The sequence below is a fragment of the Apteryx mantelli genome, chromosome Z, assembly GCF_036417845.1.
Source record: "Apteryx mantelli isolate bAptMan1 chromosome Z, bAptMan1.hap1, whole genome shotgun sequence".
Taxonomy (NCBI): domain Eukaryota; kingdom Metazoa; phylum Chordata; class Aves; order Apterygiformes; family Apterygidae; genus Apteryx; species Apteryx mantelli.
This window is the reverse complement of record NC_090020.1, coordinates 82,999,766-83,014,540: the sequence shown is the minus strand read 5'-3', so window position 1 is coordinate 83,014,540 and position 14,775 is coordinate 82,999,766. Positions and strand designations below refer to the sequence as shown.

General features: G+C 42.6%; 1 protein-coding gene across 1 annotated transcript in view; it reads right to left on the bottom strand.

The window, feature by feature from the left end:
* Positions 1-11,608, bottom strand: part of ARK2N (arkadia (RNF111) N-terminal like PKA signaling regulator 2N) — a 46,000-nt gene extending 34,392 nt beyond the window's left edge. Inside the window, exon 1 of the mRNA XM_067316466.1 lies at positions 11,465-11,608. The gene's annotated coding sequence lies outside the window, so the exon portion shown is untranslated. The remainder of the gene's footprint in view (positions 1-11,464) is intronic.
* Positions 11,609-14,775: the final 3,167 nt, after the last annotated feature.

Here is a 14,775-nt window from a genome sequence, read left to right as displayed (position 1 = left end):
CTAAAGGTGACATTAGCAGAGGCAGCTGAGCTAGTCTGAAGCTCGCTGCCACGAAGAGGGACAGTCTCCCTCTTTTACTGCCTACTCATAACCGTGCAGTCGTATTCCCTCCTGTGCACCAAAACTGGCTCAGCCCTTCTTGGTTAGGCTCAACTCACTAAGCCAGCAGAAAACGAAACCAGAACACAAGGGAAATTTTCTGCCAGAGCTGGCAAAGAGGATAGGCACGGGAGGGCAAGAACCAGGCCATCTCTTTACATAAAAAGAAATCTGGTGACAAACTACCTGATGGGTAAAACTCATGGGTTCTCACTAAAGTCACTAGAGGCTACTGAATGTTTCCTTCACAGCTTTGCTGCCAGAAGAGATTTTTGAAGATACAAACAGATTAAAAAGTAAAAAAGTCAAATTCAAACAAAAGCTGCTATTAGCAGCTTCCTCAAGGACAACTGTTGTGGAGTTTTTGCTATTAAGTCACTTGTTCTACTGCACAAAGAACAGTGTCAAATATGGCACATGCGCTCTTTACCAATCAACAGCTGGCCACGTATACATGCTCCTTAAAGTCAATATTCTTCTTTCTAATTGTAAATCCTGGCATTTCAGGAGGAAATGAATTTCTACCCATGATGAACAAATAAGGCCTGAAACACTAGAGACTCTGATATCCTAACCTTAATTGTACATTATCATCTTACATGCTATTGAACTGATTCACTGTAAGGAATGCTTAGCTTAAATGAAGTGTGAGCTAGTCCTTTTTCTCACCAGCTGTGGACAGGGGAGATTCTTAGTTAAGAAGTACTAACAGTTTTCCATAGCAGTTTGCCCTTAAGAGTAACTTTAGTTTATGACAGACACCTTTCCTGTTATTCAAATCCATCGGACCACTTCTTTCCCGTTTATGACCATATAACTTTCTTGTGCCAGTTCTAGCAATTGTTTAAATGGAAAGAATAGTCAAGCAAAACATTCCAAATACTTGAAATTTTTAATACCATTTTAGCACTGAGGATCAGGAAAAAAAAATTGCAGTGAACAGCAACCTTCTAGAAGATATTCTACTTCACAGCTCATGTCATAAAAGTTGATATTCTAATCTAATTCTAAATATATATATAATTTACACAGCATTACACATTTATACAGCATGTTAAAGAGCACAGTGGCTCATATCTACATAAGCAATTATTTCCATCACCAGTGGATTGTATCATCTCACATTTAACTGGTGTAACTAGAGTTGGATGGGGAAAAAAAAAATCAGAAAGAGAGGTAACAACAACTTAGGCCAATAAAATTACATTAAATAGTTGTCTTTTAAAAGTGTAAAGAGACAGACAAGAACAGCATGAGTTCTGAATCACAGATTTCACAGACTATGTAATGACAAAGAGAAAGGGAAGGACAGTAGCAGTGCACGACCCGTATGCTAAAGAATCGACCACACCATGGAAGTCCACCACTTCAGAGTACAAGAAGGGAAAATTTTGGCAAACACCAAAATAAAGTTCACCCCGTCAGAAAACCACACGACTCTGAAGATGTGAAGTGCTAATAACTCCAGACATGAAGAACCACCTACAGAGGTTTTGGATGAAGGTTCAGAAATGTTTGTCATACCTTTTATCTGCTTGAAATGCCTTTCTCTCCTTTAAGAGTCAATGCACTTCTAATTCAAACTCACCTGTAATATTCTAGTACTAACAACACATACAGATAGGTCCAAGAACAAAATATCTAAGCAATCGAAAGTATTAAAAACTAATCAGTCTAGATAATCAGCTCTCTATCAGAAGAAGCTGATTTGCATCAAGACAAATGTGAAAGTATCAGTGCTTTCTACACTTCCCAACAACTCTTTTGCACTTTTTTTAAATCTCCTTTCCAATGACACTGTACATTTTTAGAACGTGCCCTTTATTTTCTTACAAAAGTGTAACACATACCTAAGTGCTTAAAACAACAGAAGTGTAACCAGGACTCAATTTAACTCAAGATGTTTCTCTCAAATTTGTGTGGATGTGCATGTGCGATGCTCTAGAGCAGATTTTTCATAACACTGAGCCACCCCCACATGGATACTGTGTAATTTATTTAGCGTTCCTTTGAAAACGCTGCCCTGAAGCTGACTCACTAGCATACAATTCTACCTAAGGCACATTTCTGGGAGTGGAGTTGGCTCTTTATCAGATGATTCATAAATCAGGCCTGGTAGCAATCCTAAAAAACAGAACTCTTTCTCAACCAACATGGTAAAAGAATCAAGGTGTGAAAAAAGAGAAGAAAGGATCAAACTCATGCTCTGTTTCAACTGGTTCTGCTGCTCCTACTGCGTGTTCAACAGGCTGTGTATACAAGTTATCCAAGACGGAATAAAAAGTACAAGAATAGAAATTAAAACAAAGGTTTGTGAAGTGTCGCTTGCAACCTCGAAGAACAACATTTTTTGTCAGTACAAAACAATTTACATTTAAATACATGTTTTCATGTTGCAATGCTTAGTGCACACAAACATTCGCATTCTGCTTCTTTCAAATAAAATAGAGCTACCAACTATGGGTTAGATTACAAGTCTGTACACAGGGTTCCAGAAACATTCACCAGCTGTGCTGGAATCCCACAGAATCACAGTCCTTGTTAAAATAAATTCATTAGCATATAGAAAAAGGAATAAAGTTGGCTGTATTTACCCTTCTCAAATCTAATTTCTTTCTCACACTGAGACCCTTTTCTCAAGTGGGCAATGATTTAAGTCTAAAGCACTCTCTTCCTTCTAAATTAGAAGAGGGGCAGCTTTTTATAACTCTGTCCCTAAAAAAAATTAACAGACCCACTGCTAGGTCTTCACTGTTCTTTCAGCAAAACTAGTGGTAGAAATCAACACTGGGAAAGCCGTAAGTTTAATTTCTTTTTCCTCTCTGCCATGTATTAGTTTGCACAGATCATCTGTTGAGGACATGCACACAGATTTACCATCTTTTTCTAAGATTTTAACAAAATTTTCTATCACTTTCTCATTTTTATGATTCAAAATAAAGTATTTTGTGCTTCCTCCTTTAGTTCACGCCATTCTATATAAACAGAGCTTTTCTTCTCAAGAAATGTTTGTCTACTGTTCTACCATTGGCAACAAAATAAAGCTCACAGAAAAGCCAGATTTTAAACTGTTTGGGAGTACCAATAACAAGTTAATCCTGATCTTCAGAGTGAGTGTTTGCTATTAAGAACATTTATCTGTAATATCCTGAAAGTAATCACAGATTGTATTGCCTGCCAATAGGTCCAAACCGCAGATCATTACAGCAGCAGGGTAACTTTGACAGGAAAAACACGTGCCGTCTCCTGCAAAATCAAAGCAGGCCCAGCACGGACAGGCACAGATGAATACTCCGTACCTTGCTATTTCTGCTATTTTTCAAAGCAGCGATGAGTGCTGCAGCACACAGATTCCAGCTGCCTTGAGCCAATCTAACAGTTCACTGCCGCTGTAAAGAGATGGTCCTGCCTGCTCGCTGGGCCGCCTAGCACCCATCAAGTCCTTTTGTAATTCAACTTGCTAGAAGAAAGCTCTCCCCCTTATCACGGGGGGAGTTTCCTGCTGGGTTAGTTGGCTGAATGAGTTCAGGGAATGAGGAGGGCCGGAAAGAGAGGAAGGCGAGTGGTCCAACACACACCGCAGAGCAGCAACAGGCCTGAGGTGAGGGAGAGCACTGGACCGATTCACTTCATCTTGCAAAACATCACTCCAGAATTACAGCATCCTTGAGATTAAGAGGGTAGATACACTCAATAGATAAGCGTTGTTTCCGTCAAGTCCTCCCTAACGTTTCTTTTCAGTAACAGTACTGTCTACCTAACCGAACCCGAATCTGCCGTTTTGCAGCTCCTTCTGTAGCCAATGCAGCAGACAAAGGGAGTCATCAGCATCTCCCGTTCTCCTAAAGTTACCCGAGGGCAAACGTCACCGAACTGGCAGTGGTATGAATTTACGACATCCATTTGTCTCCAGCAAAGATGATCTAACACAGAGATAACCAAGCGAGGCTACAAAGTATTTTATGATCAGCCCTATTTATGGATCTTTACTCCATGCTAATCACAGAAAATGAGAGATATACCTGCAGGTATTTTAAAGTTCTACACATTTTAATTCAATACCAGTACTATATCTTTCTCTAAAGCCAGTACCTTTCTGTCCCATAGGGAAGTGACATACCCATTTTATGGTCTGGTCAACTGAAGAAGAGAAGTTAGTTGACATGTTCAGATTCTACCTGTAACCTAAACCCAGACCTCTAGGCACTTTCTCATCTACAAGCTATTAATCTTACTCATTTGCTATTTTAATTGTGTCAGTAGTGTAAAATTTAATTATTGTAAAATGAATCCGCAGTAGGCATAGCACTTACAAATAAATGGTATCAGTAAAGGTAAATTCATTTGCATTCAGTCAAATTATGACAGTTCCAGTGGCAGTAAGAAACTAACTACTCTTTGGCTGTTCTTGATACCAACTTCTCAATCATTTTAAGACCAGTAATAAGATCTTCCAATGGACTTCAGAGTACAACAGTTTGCTAACAATTTATACCATAGTCGCTATGTGTTTACAGTGCTCTTGACGAAGGAAGCATTCATGATATTGGTCTACCATGGCCTAAGGACTCAGTAAGCAACAGGGATAACTCCACTGGATATAACCCACTACCTTCTCGCTAAGAAAGTGCACCTGCACTACTGAATTATACTCAAGACCACAGCTAACTCCTGATCTAGACATCTAACCTTTTAGTCTATGCCTTTAGCCTATAATACATGGCTCCTCACTGAGACTCCCCAAGAAGCTAACGCAACCAAAAATGTGAAATTCCTGTAGGACATGTCAGGTGTAGATAGATGTCTGTGGACACAAGGAGAATTAGTGAGACTGCGACATGACCTGTTACGGAAGTAGAGCAAAGCATGACAAGGAAAAAGTATAGTGCAGGAGAGGGATCATTTATAATAAATTTTTGGCACATGAAAAAATTAGTATGATGTACATACAGGCTGGTTCTACAAATGTGCATAATCTACTTTAGGTATTTCAAAACCAGAACTGACAGGGTCAAAAGCCAGTTACATGTGCATTACGAATAATGCTGCCAACACCATGTTTACTAACAGATGCTTCCTATAGTATTTACAGGTGAAGAAGTCTGACCTCCACTTTGAGAGGACAACAGGCAGAGAAGGAAACACACATTTCCCTTCCTCAACATACACAGGATTTTGCATTTATTTAATTGCTGTAGTCAAATATGAGCATACCTAAGAGAATAACAAGTTATCAGCTATAAATAGGGCAAAATAAAACTAGGAGGTAGCCATGCTGATGAAAAAACCTTAGGTACCCTCAAATAAAAACACTATCTACCCCATAATGATTTGCTGCATTATTATTCTTTAAGGGAAAAAAAAGGATCAACTGTCAGAGCTTTCCGAAGAATAAAACTACTAGTTAGCAACACATACAGCTTTCTCAGCAAAAGGAGAGATGGGAGGTGAAAGCATTGAGTTTGGAGTATTTTTTCAACCCCGTTCTGCTCATTCAACACAGTCTTATTATTCCACCACCCCTCTGCTGTAGCTTGATGAGAACCATACAGACAAACAGCGAAATTCACTACAGATGTTAAACAGGAGGAAAAACATTTTGACCTTGTACAACACACATATGCACACACAATCAAGTGTCTGTTATAAAACCAGCTTTTTTAAATTTGAGGTAAATGAGGTCTATAGCCTCATAAACCCTTACAAATCAGCTAACTGTGACAAGCTACTCACTAAATTTCCCCAGCACAGTTTTGCAATATTCAACAATTTCTGGATTTTACTACAGTGAGCTGATAAAGGCTGTAGATGAAGCATGGCCTGGGATCCAAAGCCTGTGAATAGCCTTTAAGATGACTTATTAATTGAAATCATGGAAAAATAAAACTTCACCTTACAGGCCTTTGAAAATGAAGGAATGTTTTTTCTAACTCCTCACATATTCTGCCTAGTGCTGATCAAAAGGTATTACTAGTTCTGGAGGGACTACAACTATCGACAACAACTCTGGTTGTATTAACCAGTAGCTTAGCTCATGGGCACTGCTACCTACAAGTCCAGTCTTCCCCAAAACGACAACTTCATCTCCAAAAGACATTTTATTGAATACAATGAGGCCTCAGGATATCGGTATTTGTATTCAACTTACTTTATTAGGAGACAGTGTCTAACAAAACCTTATCTTACACTGTAATCCCAACCATAGTAGCAAGTACACGGAATTAGTAGACAGTTTCCCAACCCACCTCTTATCACTCAACTTTTCCCTAAAATTTTGCTTTTGCCAAGATACTTGGGGCTCTCTCTAGAGCAACAGTTGCCATTCTCAGAGAGCAAAAAGAGGGAGAGCAGACTCGAGAAACAGGCAGTCAATATCTGGTTACAAAGCCACAGTACAACAGAATAGTACTGTCTTGACTTGAACACGACTATCATGCGCTGCTGGCTTTTTCCAGAAGAAAGTTTTACAGTATTACTGGATCATACAGTGGCAATCCTAAACAGGTATCATGGAAATGTATTACTCGCAATGAAAAACAAATTACTGAAATGGTAGAAACTACATCATCTCACAGACAATTGGTATTATGAAGTCTGGCTCGCTGTTATTCCCAGCTCTGCTACTGCGAGTGAGTCACTTGGTCTCTACCCATTACAGATGAATGGAAATGAAGTCTGCCTTCTCTAAAACAATCTTGCAAGACTAATGATCAAGCACTGTGAAATAAGACATTACAGCAGAAATGTAGCAATAACAGCGTTATCCAACCATGGACAGGCTCTGTCTGCCCACTTTCAGGGAGTTTTAAGGTGTGAAAGCAGAACAAGATTCTACTGGACACTGGAGAAGTTTCACTATAAATCCAAAGCTATGACTCAATTATACTGAAACCAATACGCCAGCTTGAAAGTGTCTTAAATACCTCCAGTTAATTAGGTGACCACTTGTTCTGCTTCCGATTAAAAAGCTGTCAGATTAAGTCACAGCAGCTCTCAAGCTTTCTTCTTGGCAAATGAATATCACAAGCTGCGATACGGCTAAAGCCTGCGTACTATTCTGCTACTTGAATAAATTACTGAGCATTCAAGAGACAGACTACATGGTCAAACTGATATAAAACCCTAAACACCCTCTTACACAGAAAGGGTATGATGTTGGACCATCCCGGATCTAAAGCAAACTCACCACACAACCAGAGCATGTTACTTGACCTCCCTGGGCATTCAGTAATGCATCTGTAATTGTGTAGTGGCAACGCCTCAGTGACAGAGCTGCATCTCATTTTCGGGTCTGAATGAGTAAACAGTATGTACCTGAACTGTAGAAACAAAGTCACATCCATGAAGAAATCACTATACCATACAATCTCTGTTAACACTAACCAGACAAGTAAAGAGGTAACACTAACAAGTTTGACTCCTGAACAGGGAACCACAAATTTAAATTTTAACCCTCAGCAATAACACTGAATAAGTGGCAGAGGGTATCAGTCACACCAGTCTAGCTCAGAGGTGTACTGTTATGATGAAACAACTGCAGAGGTTAGTACTCATGCTATATCCACATTTTCATTTACAAAATCTCTTTATTCATGTTTTCCTTTTGCTCAGAATTGTACATTTGTAGGAATTACTTTCTACCTCTCAACTCACAGACTCCAAATTGTATTATGCATGAAAAACCTGGAACAAAGATGCAACAGAATGACAACACAAATTACAATGAAAATAAGACTTAAAGTTCCATGCAATAATTTTTGTCGCAGCTGATTCCAGTGCCATAACAGTTCAGCAGCTTTCAAGTTAGATTTTTAAAGTTAAAAGCAAGAGTGATGGTTCCCTGCTTAACTTGGATTCCGAAGAAATGAGACAAAAATGGTAAGTTGATTTACTTCCTTGCACGCAAGCTTTAGGCTGTCCTCAAGTTGCAACTGTGCAGCAACACGCAGTGTACAACACAACTTTATCCCAGAACTCTTTCCCAATACCGAGCCTGTCCCTTTCTCCCACTACTGCTTCATCTTCAGTTCCCATTGCTACTGATCATGTTCAAGTCAGCAAGGATTTTCAAGTTTTAGTACTTTTTTAAAAAAAAGAAAAAAGAGACCTTGTTTTGAGGTGTGGGTTATATTCTTGCAACTATGGTATTTAAATCTTTCACTTTGATCTAGTAAATGTGCTATTAAATCTGCTGCTCAGTTTCTGTCAACGTTTACAGCTTTATAAGTCATTTAGTCAACTGCAGATAAAAACATATAAGCTGAGAATGACCATAGACCCAATTCTGTCAAGGACTGTCAAAATACTAACATTGAAAGGTTACAGAAAATGAAATACAGGTTGCTTGAAACAATTACAAATTACTTACTTGAAAAGCTTTCAAATTTTCAAAGTTTTTAACTGCAATATTTTAGCCAGAGGGGATTAACAGATAGTTCTGCATTGCTAATATAGTCTGCAGCGTGGTACGTAGGGACTACTGTCTAAGTAACAGCTTTTTATGCGAGATGTTGATATACAGGTGGGTCATAGATGGCACATGCATCTTTGGTGAGCAGGGAGTCAACGTGATTATATATAAACAGGAAAGAAAGTGAACAAAATCAGCTATGGCTTTAAAGGCAAGGCAAAGAAGCCTGCGCTTTAATGGTAAATAAACAGCAAGGAGATAGGGATCAGGACAACCAGGATAGTAATTTTTCGTCGTTCCGGATCAAGTTACACCAACTTTATCTCCCTAATGCTTAGTGTTCAAAGCCCCTCATGATTCTCTATATTTGCTCTTTGTTCATCCAGTCTTATCTTACCTCATCTCATTAATCCCGACCTCCTCCACAGTCAGCTGCCATTGTGATCTGCCCATTTGTCAAACGCACACAAACATCCTTCCTACCTCTTTTTTTTATCAGTCGGAGCAGTGCTTGTTTTGCACGTGTTGTGACCACTGCCTCTCTACTGTTCTTAACTGCCTTGCTGCTGGCTTCGCCTTACTTCCCCTTTTCCCTCCCTCCACTCGTTCGAGGCATCCACTCGTTTCCCAGCTTGGTTGCGTCCTGTAATTTCTACCAAGCAGGCAGCCTCTGTACGCTTATCAAGCGCGAGCATAGGTGGCCAGGCTGCACTGCAATACACATCATACGCTTGAACGTGTAAGACCGCAGTCCTTTCCTCTTCCTGATTTCTCACAAATTTCTCATCGCACCTCTTCTGCGATGGCTATACACTAGCCAACCAGTAATTAGCTTGAAGAGCAAACAGAAATAGTTGACGCATTATAATTAAAAAAGCGACTATTGCAAAATGAGTCAGAACTGTTATTCTCATACTTTAACGTATACCAGCTGCCTATACTCACGTACTACCTTCCATCATCCCCCCCGTCCCTCTTCTTAATCATCTAGACACAGAACCAGCATTACTGGTATGCCAGAATCACAGAAAGCAACAGCTTATTAGTCTTTAGTGGCACATAACCATCCTCTCTGGAGTATTTATTTTTATTTATTTTTTATTTTTTTGCCAGGACTTGATCTCTCTAGCTTGCTCACTGTGTGAAGAACTCAGAAAATGACACTCAAAAGACTGCCATTTGAGTAGCCGAGTTCACTATCCTCTCACTGCTTTTGCATCATGTATTCATATGTGATCTGAATTCAATGAGGTGGGGGAAGGAAAACGTTTGGGACCACCAAATACATCCCAAATAATTTACTGTTCTACTTAAAGTTTGTTATAAACCTAGAATTCATTCCATGAGGCAATGTTTCCCTTGTCCGGGGCAACAGGGGAAGCTGTACCGTTCTGCCTGCCTGCTTTTTAGCACTCATATCACAGAAACAGCAATTACGGGTGTTAATTAGGCCAGGAGAACCACAAGATGAATGCCTTAAAAGAAGAGTGTGCTACATCCAGTTTTCACCTATTTTGAGTACATGGTACACCACTGAGGTCAAACATAAGTTTTTAAATAGATTTTTTCAACATAAAATACCTTAAAACAAATATTTTAGAACGCTAAACAAACTTTAAATATAAGGGGAGACCTGTTACACTGCCTGCATTTAAAATTTTAGCTTGAACACCAGAAACATGCTAGCTCTTGCCTGTAAGTGAAGCTACTATTTAGCCTTATTATGTTTCACAAGTACAAGACAAATCTAAATAAAAGCTCTTTTATGGGATTTAAGAGAAAGTTTACATTTTTAAAGAGACACCTAAAAGTTTCAAGATTTATTACTCCCTGATTTTAAAATGTAGAATTAGAGGTCAGCTAAACAAAAAACAACAACAAGAAAAACCCAACAGGATTTACACTTCATACCATAGCATCTCCGTAAAGTTCTTACAGCCTTTGAACTGCAGCTAGGTACTTGGTACTAGTTTTAGATACATAACTAGTCATAACTGAGACCTTGTACAACTAAGTTACTGCACTTATCAAATCACAGACAATAAGACACACGAACTTTAACACAAGTAGTTTACTTTCACTGTTAAGGAACCAATACACGAGCATAACTAGACACGTTACCTAACAGAGCTGAAAGCTCTTCCTACCCGCTATAGAAATGACCCTACAAAAGACACGGAGTCTTTCAAAAAGCGGCCTGATAATCCTAACGCAAAGGACACTGCAGTACTGAAACTGGGGGGCGAGTTCAAACGTGACAAGTCCGCTCCGACTAGTTTTTCTTTTTTAAAAAAACAAGAGCACAGTAGCACGGTTAAACGTTACATTCTCCTCAGGCTGCCGCGTCGCTCAGAGCCACATCTGCAACCCATTAGGCGTTAGGCGCTCAGGGGAACTCGGGCTAGATAAGGCACGAACGACGTGAACTTTTCCATTAAAAAAAAATAAATACATAAGCCCCCATCATTCCAGGTAAACGAAAGGGGGATAAAACTAGAGGCCACACGCCTTGCTCTTCAAAGGGTTGTGAGGTTCTCCCCCCCCCCAAAAAAAAAAAACATATAAAACGACCGCATAACGCGCGACACAAGTATCAAGAAGCGTGAGGGACGAGAAGTTGCTCCCGAGAGCCGGGGCTGCGCGGCGTTTCGGGGACCGCGGGCAAGGTTACGGCACGAAAACGGCGGCGAGCCCGGGCTCCGCCGTCCGTCCCGCGCGGCGCCGCGGCGGAGGCCGAAGCTCCCCGCGGGGGCCCGGGCACCGCGCAGGGCCCCTGCGGCCGCCCCGACTCGGGAAGCGCCGGCGGGGGGCGAGGCAGCACCGCGGGGCAGCGCGGCCGGGCCCGCAGCGCGGCGCAGGCGGCAGGGCCGGACCCGCCTCCCTCCCTCCCGCCTAACGGTGCCGCCGCCGCCGCCGCCGCCCCGCGCCCCGCGGCGGGGCCCGGGCGCCGCTCACCTGGACAACGCGGGCCCCTCCTGGCCTCCCCCCCGCGAGGGAGCAGCTGGGGCATGGGCGGCCGGGAGGAGCCGCGTCTCGCCGCCGCCGCCGCCGCCGCTCCTCGCCCCCGACGCCAGAGAAAATGTCACCGGAGGCCGCGGGGCTCCGCTGCCCGGCGTCACTTCCGGCGAGCCGCGGCCGCCGAGCAGGCGAGCGCCGGCCAGAGTGGCCGCCGCCCGCCGCGCTATGCAGCGCCCCCGCGCGGGCTCCCCCGGCGCAGGCCCTGCGGGCGGGTACGGGCCTTTTCGACGAAAACAGCCCCAAATCGGTGTTCGAGGGCCAGGGCGCGCTCGGGCTCCCGACGCTGGGTCAAACCTGGATCGTCTGAGACTTTAAATGCCAGATTAGGAGAAACAGCAGGGAAATGGTTCTGAGTTCCCGGGGAGACGGGCCGGAGGACTAGGAGGGGAAGGAGCAAGCAGGCCCGTGTCGAAGCGGGAGCTGGTTCTTGCAGGACCCGAGCAGAGTTTGCCGCGGAGGAGCAGAAATCCTCCCAGCCGGCTCCGGCGTGGAGCTGTTTTCCTGACGTCGGCATATAGGAAAACATAAAACGTTTCTAAAGCCACTTTCAGTTACTAATGGCAACCGTGCGCTCAGATACAACGCTGGAGGATTTCCTGCAGCGCGCAAAGCCGAGCAGGCCAGGATTACTAGTGCTTCTTCGGGTTTTCCGCAGTAATTTAAAAACTCAACGAATAATTCAGAAATACAAAACCTTTCCCAGACCTATAAGGACCAAAGTCACACTTCTGTTCAGTACTACAAAAATCTGAAGTACTTTTACAGGAATTTTGCCATATCGAATTCGTATTTGTTTAAAAGTTCCCCAAATGGAAGACTGTTTGGAGTGTTTTACTGGAGACATTACCAAATGGAATCAACTTCTTTTAATATGAAATGACTTTAATATATCTTAAATTTACTTAATGGCAAAGATTCCGGATTATTATTCTATATCGACTAAAATAAGAATTGATGCAAATGAAAAAATTGTCAACACTTCAGTCAACAGAAGCTTGAAAAAAATTGCAGTGGAACATTTGCAACAAAAAGAAAATTTCTGTAATACAGACCAGCTAAAATATAGCCAAAACATACAGCCAAAACACTTTCCACCCACGTTGTTTGATTCAATGAATTTTGAGTTGTCAAATAAGTATATATTTCAACTTGATAGCTTTAAGTTTGCCCCATATATTTTATATTTCTCTAGCATTTTAATTGTTGTTATTCTTGTTTTAGTACCCAAATGTTTTCTTTAAATAAATCCATATCGCTTAGTTTATTTGAGGGTAATTCTATTTTTTTTTTTCTAAAGCAGTTATTAAGTTAAATGTTAAGTTGATAAGAAAAGTATGTCACTTTGCGGTAAAACTGATACATTTATACATGTTTTCACTTGAGGTTGGCCAATATGTTTACATGCCTAAGTGTTTAATTTTAACTAATTACTTTTTGGGGGGGTGGAATTTGGATGCTAGTGTTTTCTAGGCGGAGGAGCTGGAGGCGCTGCGATAAAGCGTGCACATCCTCCACGCTTTGCAAGCGAAGCGGCGCAGTCTGCAGCTCGGTCTGACCTCAGCCGCCGTCCCGCGGCGATCTGCTACGGCCGTTAAACCTCCCGCAGAGCGGAGAGCTGCCCCCAAGTCGCGGGAGCCCCTGATTTAGTCCCAAACTTGGGCTGAAGGAGGAAGGGAAACGCTCTCCAAGCATCCGTGTCGCTCTCAGTTGGGCAGTTATTTCTGAATATGCAACGGGCAAGTGGTCCAGCCGGCAGCCCCATCCGCGTGCGGCAGCTCCTCGCTGCTCGCCGTGACCCCCGTGCAAATGCAGAGCAGCTGCCAGGGCAGAGGGCGAAGCCCAAAATCACATGTTTTCTGCTCAGACTCGTGAGCCACTGCTTCTGCCAGGGGTTCCCGCACCGGCGTCCAATCCCCGTGCCGAAAAAGCTGGATCGCCCTAAAGTAACCCCGGTGCCGTGAGGCGCCTCTGACCCTTCTGCAAGGAGCTCTGTCCATGCAAATGTGTAATTGAAGAGCTGAGAAATCTTACTTGAAGTCCACTGGCTGCATAAATCTAGTTTATTCAACTTTCCCCTTATCTATCAAAAGCGGCACTGTATAAGCTGACAACTGGCAGCTGATTTATGCTGCATGTGCTGCAGGCGGCTCAGCTGTGGCCCGTGGCTAGGATGCAGCTGCTGGATATTTTTTCTCCTGACGTTTCCCGTGCGAGCAAGCAAAATGCAGCTATCTTTGGACAGTTCTTCGGTCCGAGCCCAGCCCTACTGACGGCCGTAGTCAGGCTATTTGCCAGCATATGGTCCCTGGCACATACTGTGAAATAACCTGCATGTTGTGGTCAGCTCTGCAAAGCTGGGAAGCAAGGGGGAGCCTTAGGGGCACAGCAGGAGGAAAAAACCCAAAGTCCCCACCTGGGGCTGTATTGTGTGATTAGGTGGTGCTTAAGGGAGGTGCCACAGCCTTGGGACATCTGCCCACGCCTGGAGTCCTGATAACACACATCGCAATAAAAGGTCTTTGTCTAATGCTAAGCTGAATAAATCTTGAGGCTCTCATTGAAAAACAGGGCCAGTAGCGTCCTCAAGCAGTCATCTAATCTATCTTCCTATGCCAAAGCATGATCGACTTCCCCTAGCATTATAAATGTTTAAGCAAAGCATTTCTGATCTGTTCTTAAAAACCTCCAGTAATTAAGTTACCTTAACCACCGTTGGCCATGAACTCCAGGGCCTTACAAGGGCTTTCCTGTTATACTGCTCCCCAATGTCTACCTAAATATCGTTTGATGCCTTTGAAGTCTATGCCTTCTTTTCCTTTCCGCAATGGAAGAGGAGATCAGTTTGTGCTCTTTCCAGATTCAAAGACCACTATCTTGCCTTTTTCAGCCTGGTCTTTGGTAAGCTATGGCGGTATCTGTTCTAGGTCCCACACTGCTATGACTGTTCTGCACCCCACATCTGTTACCTCCTTGAGGTAGTTTCCCCTTAGCCTGTTTAGCCCACCTGTACAAAGGTAGTTCTTCCACTTGCTCTTGCTACCTTGACTTCTAGGCTACAAAGAATTGAGGACAAATAGTCATTAAACGAAGGCAAATAATCCTTTCCTAACTTTTTAATGAGAAAAACCCTGAAACTAAACAGCAAGTTCCTTTGGGATATGGAAGAAGCAGAAGATTCCTACAGAAGTATGGGCTTTCAGAGCATCTTTCAATTTTTTCCCTGGCAAGGTGAAAGAAATACCTGAGGA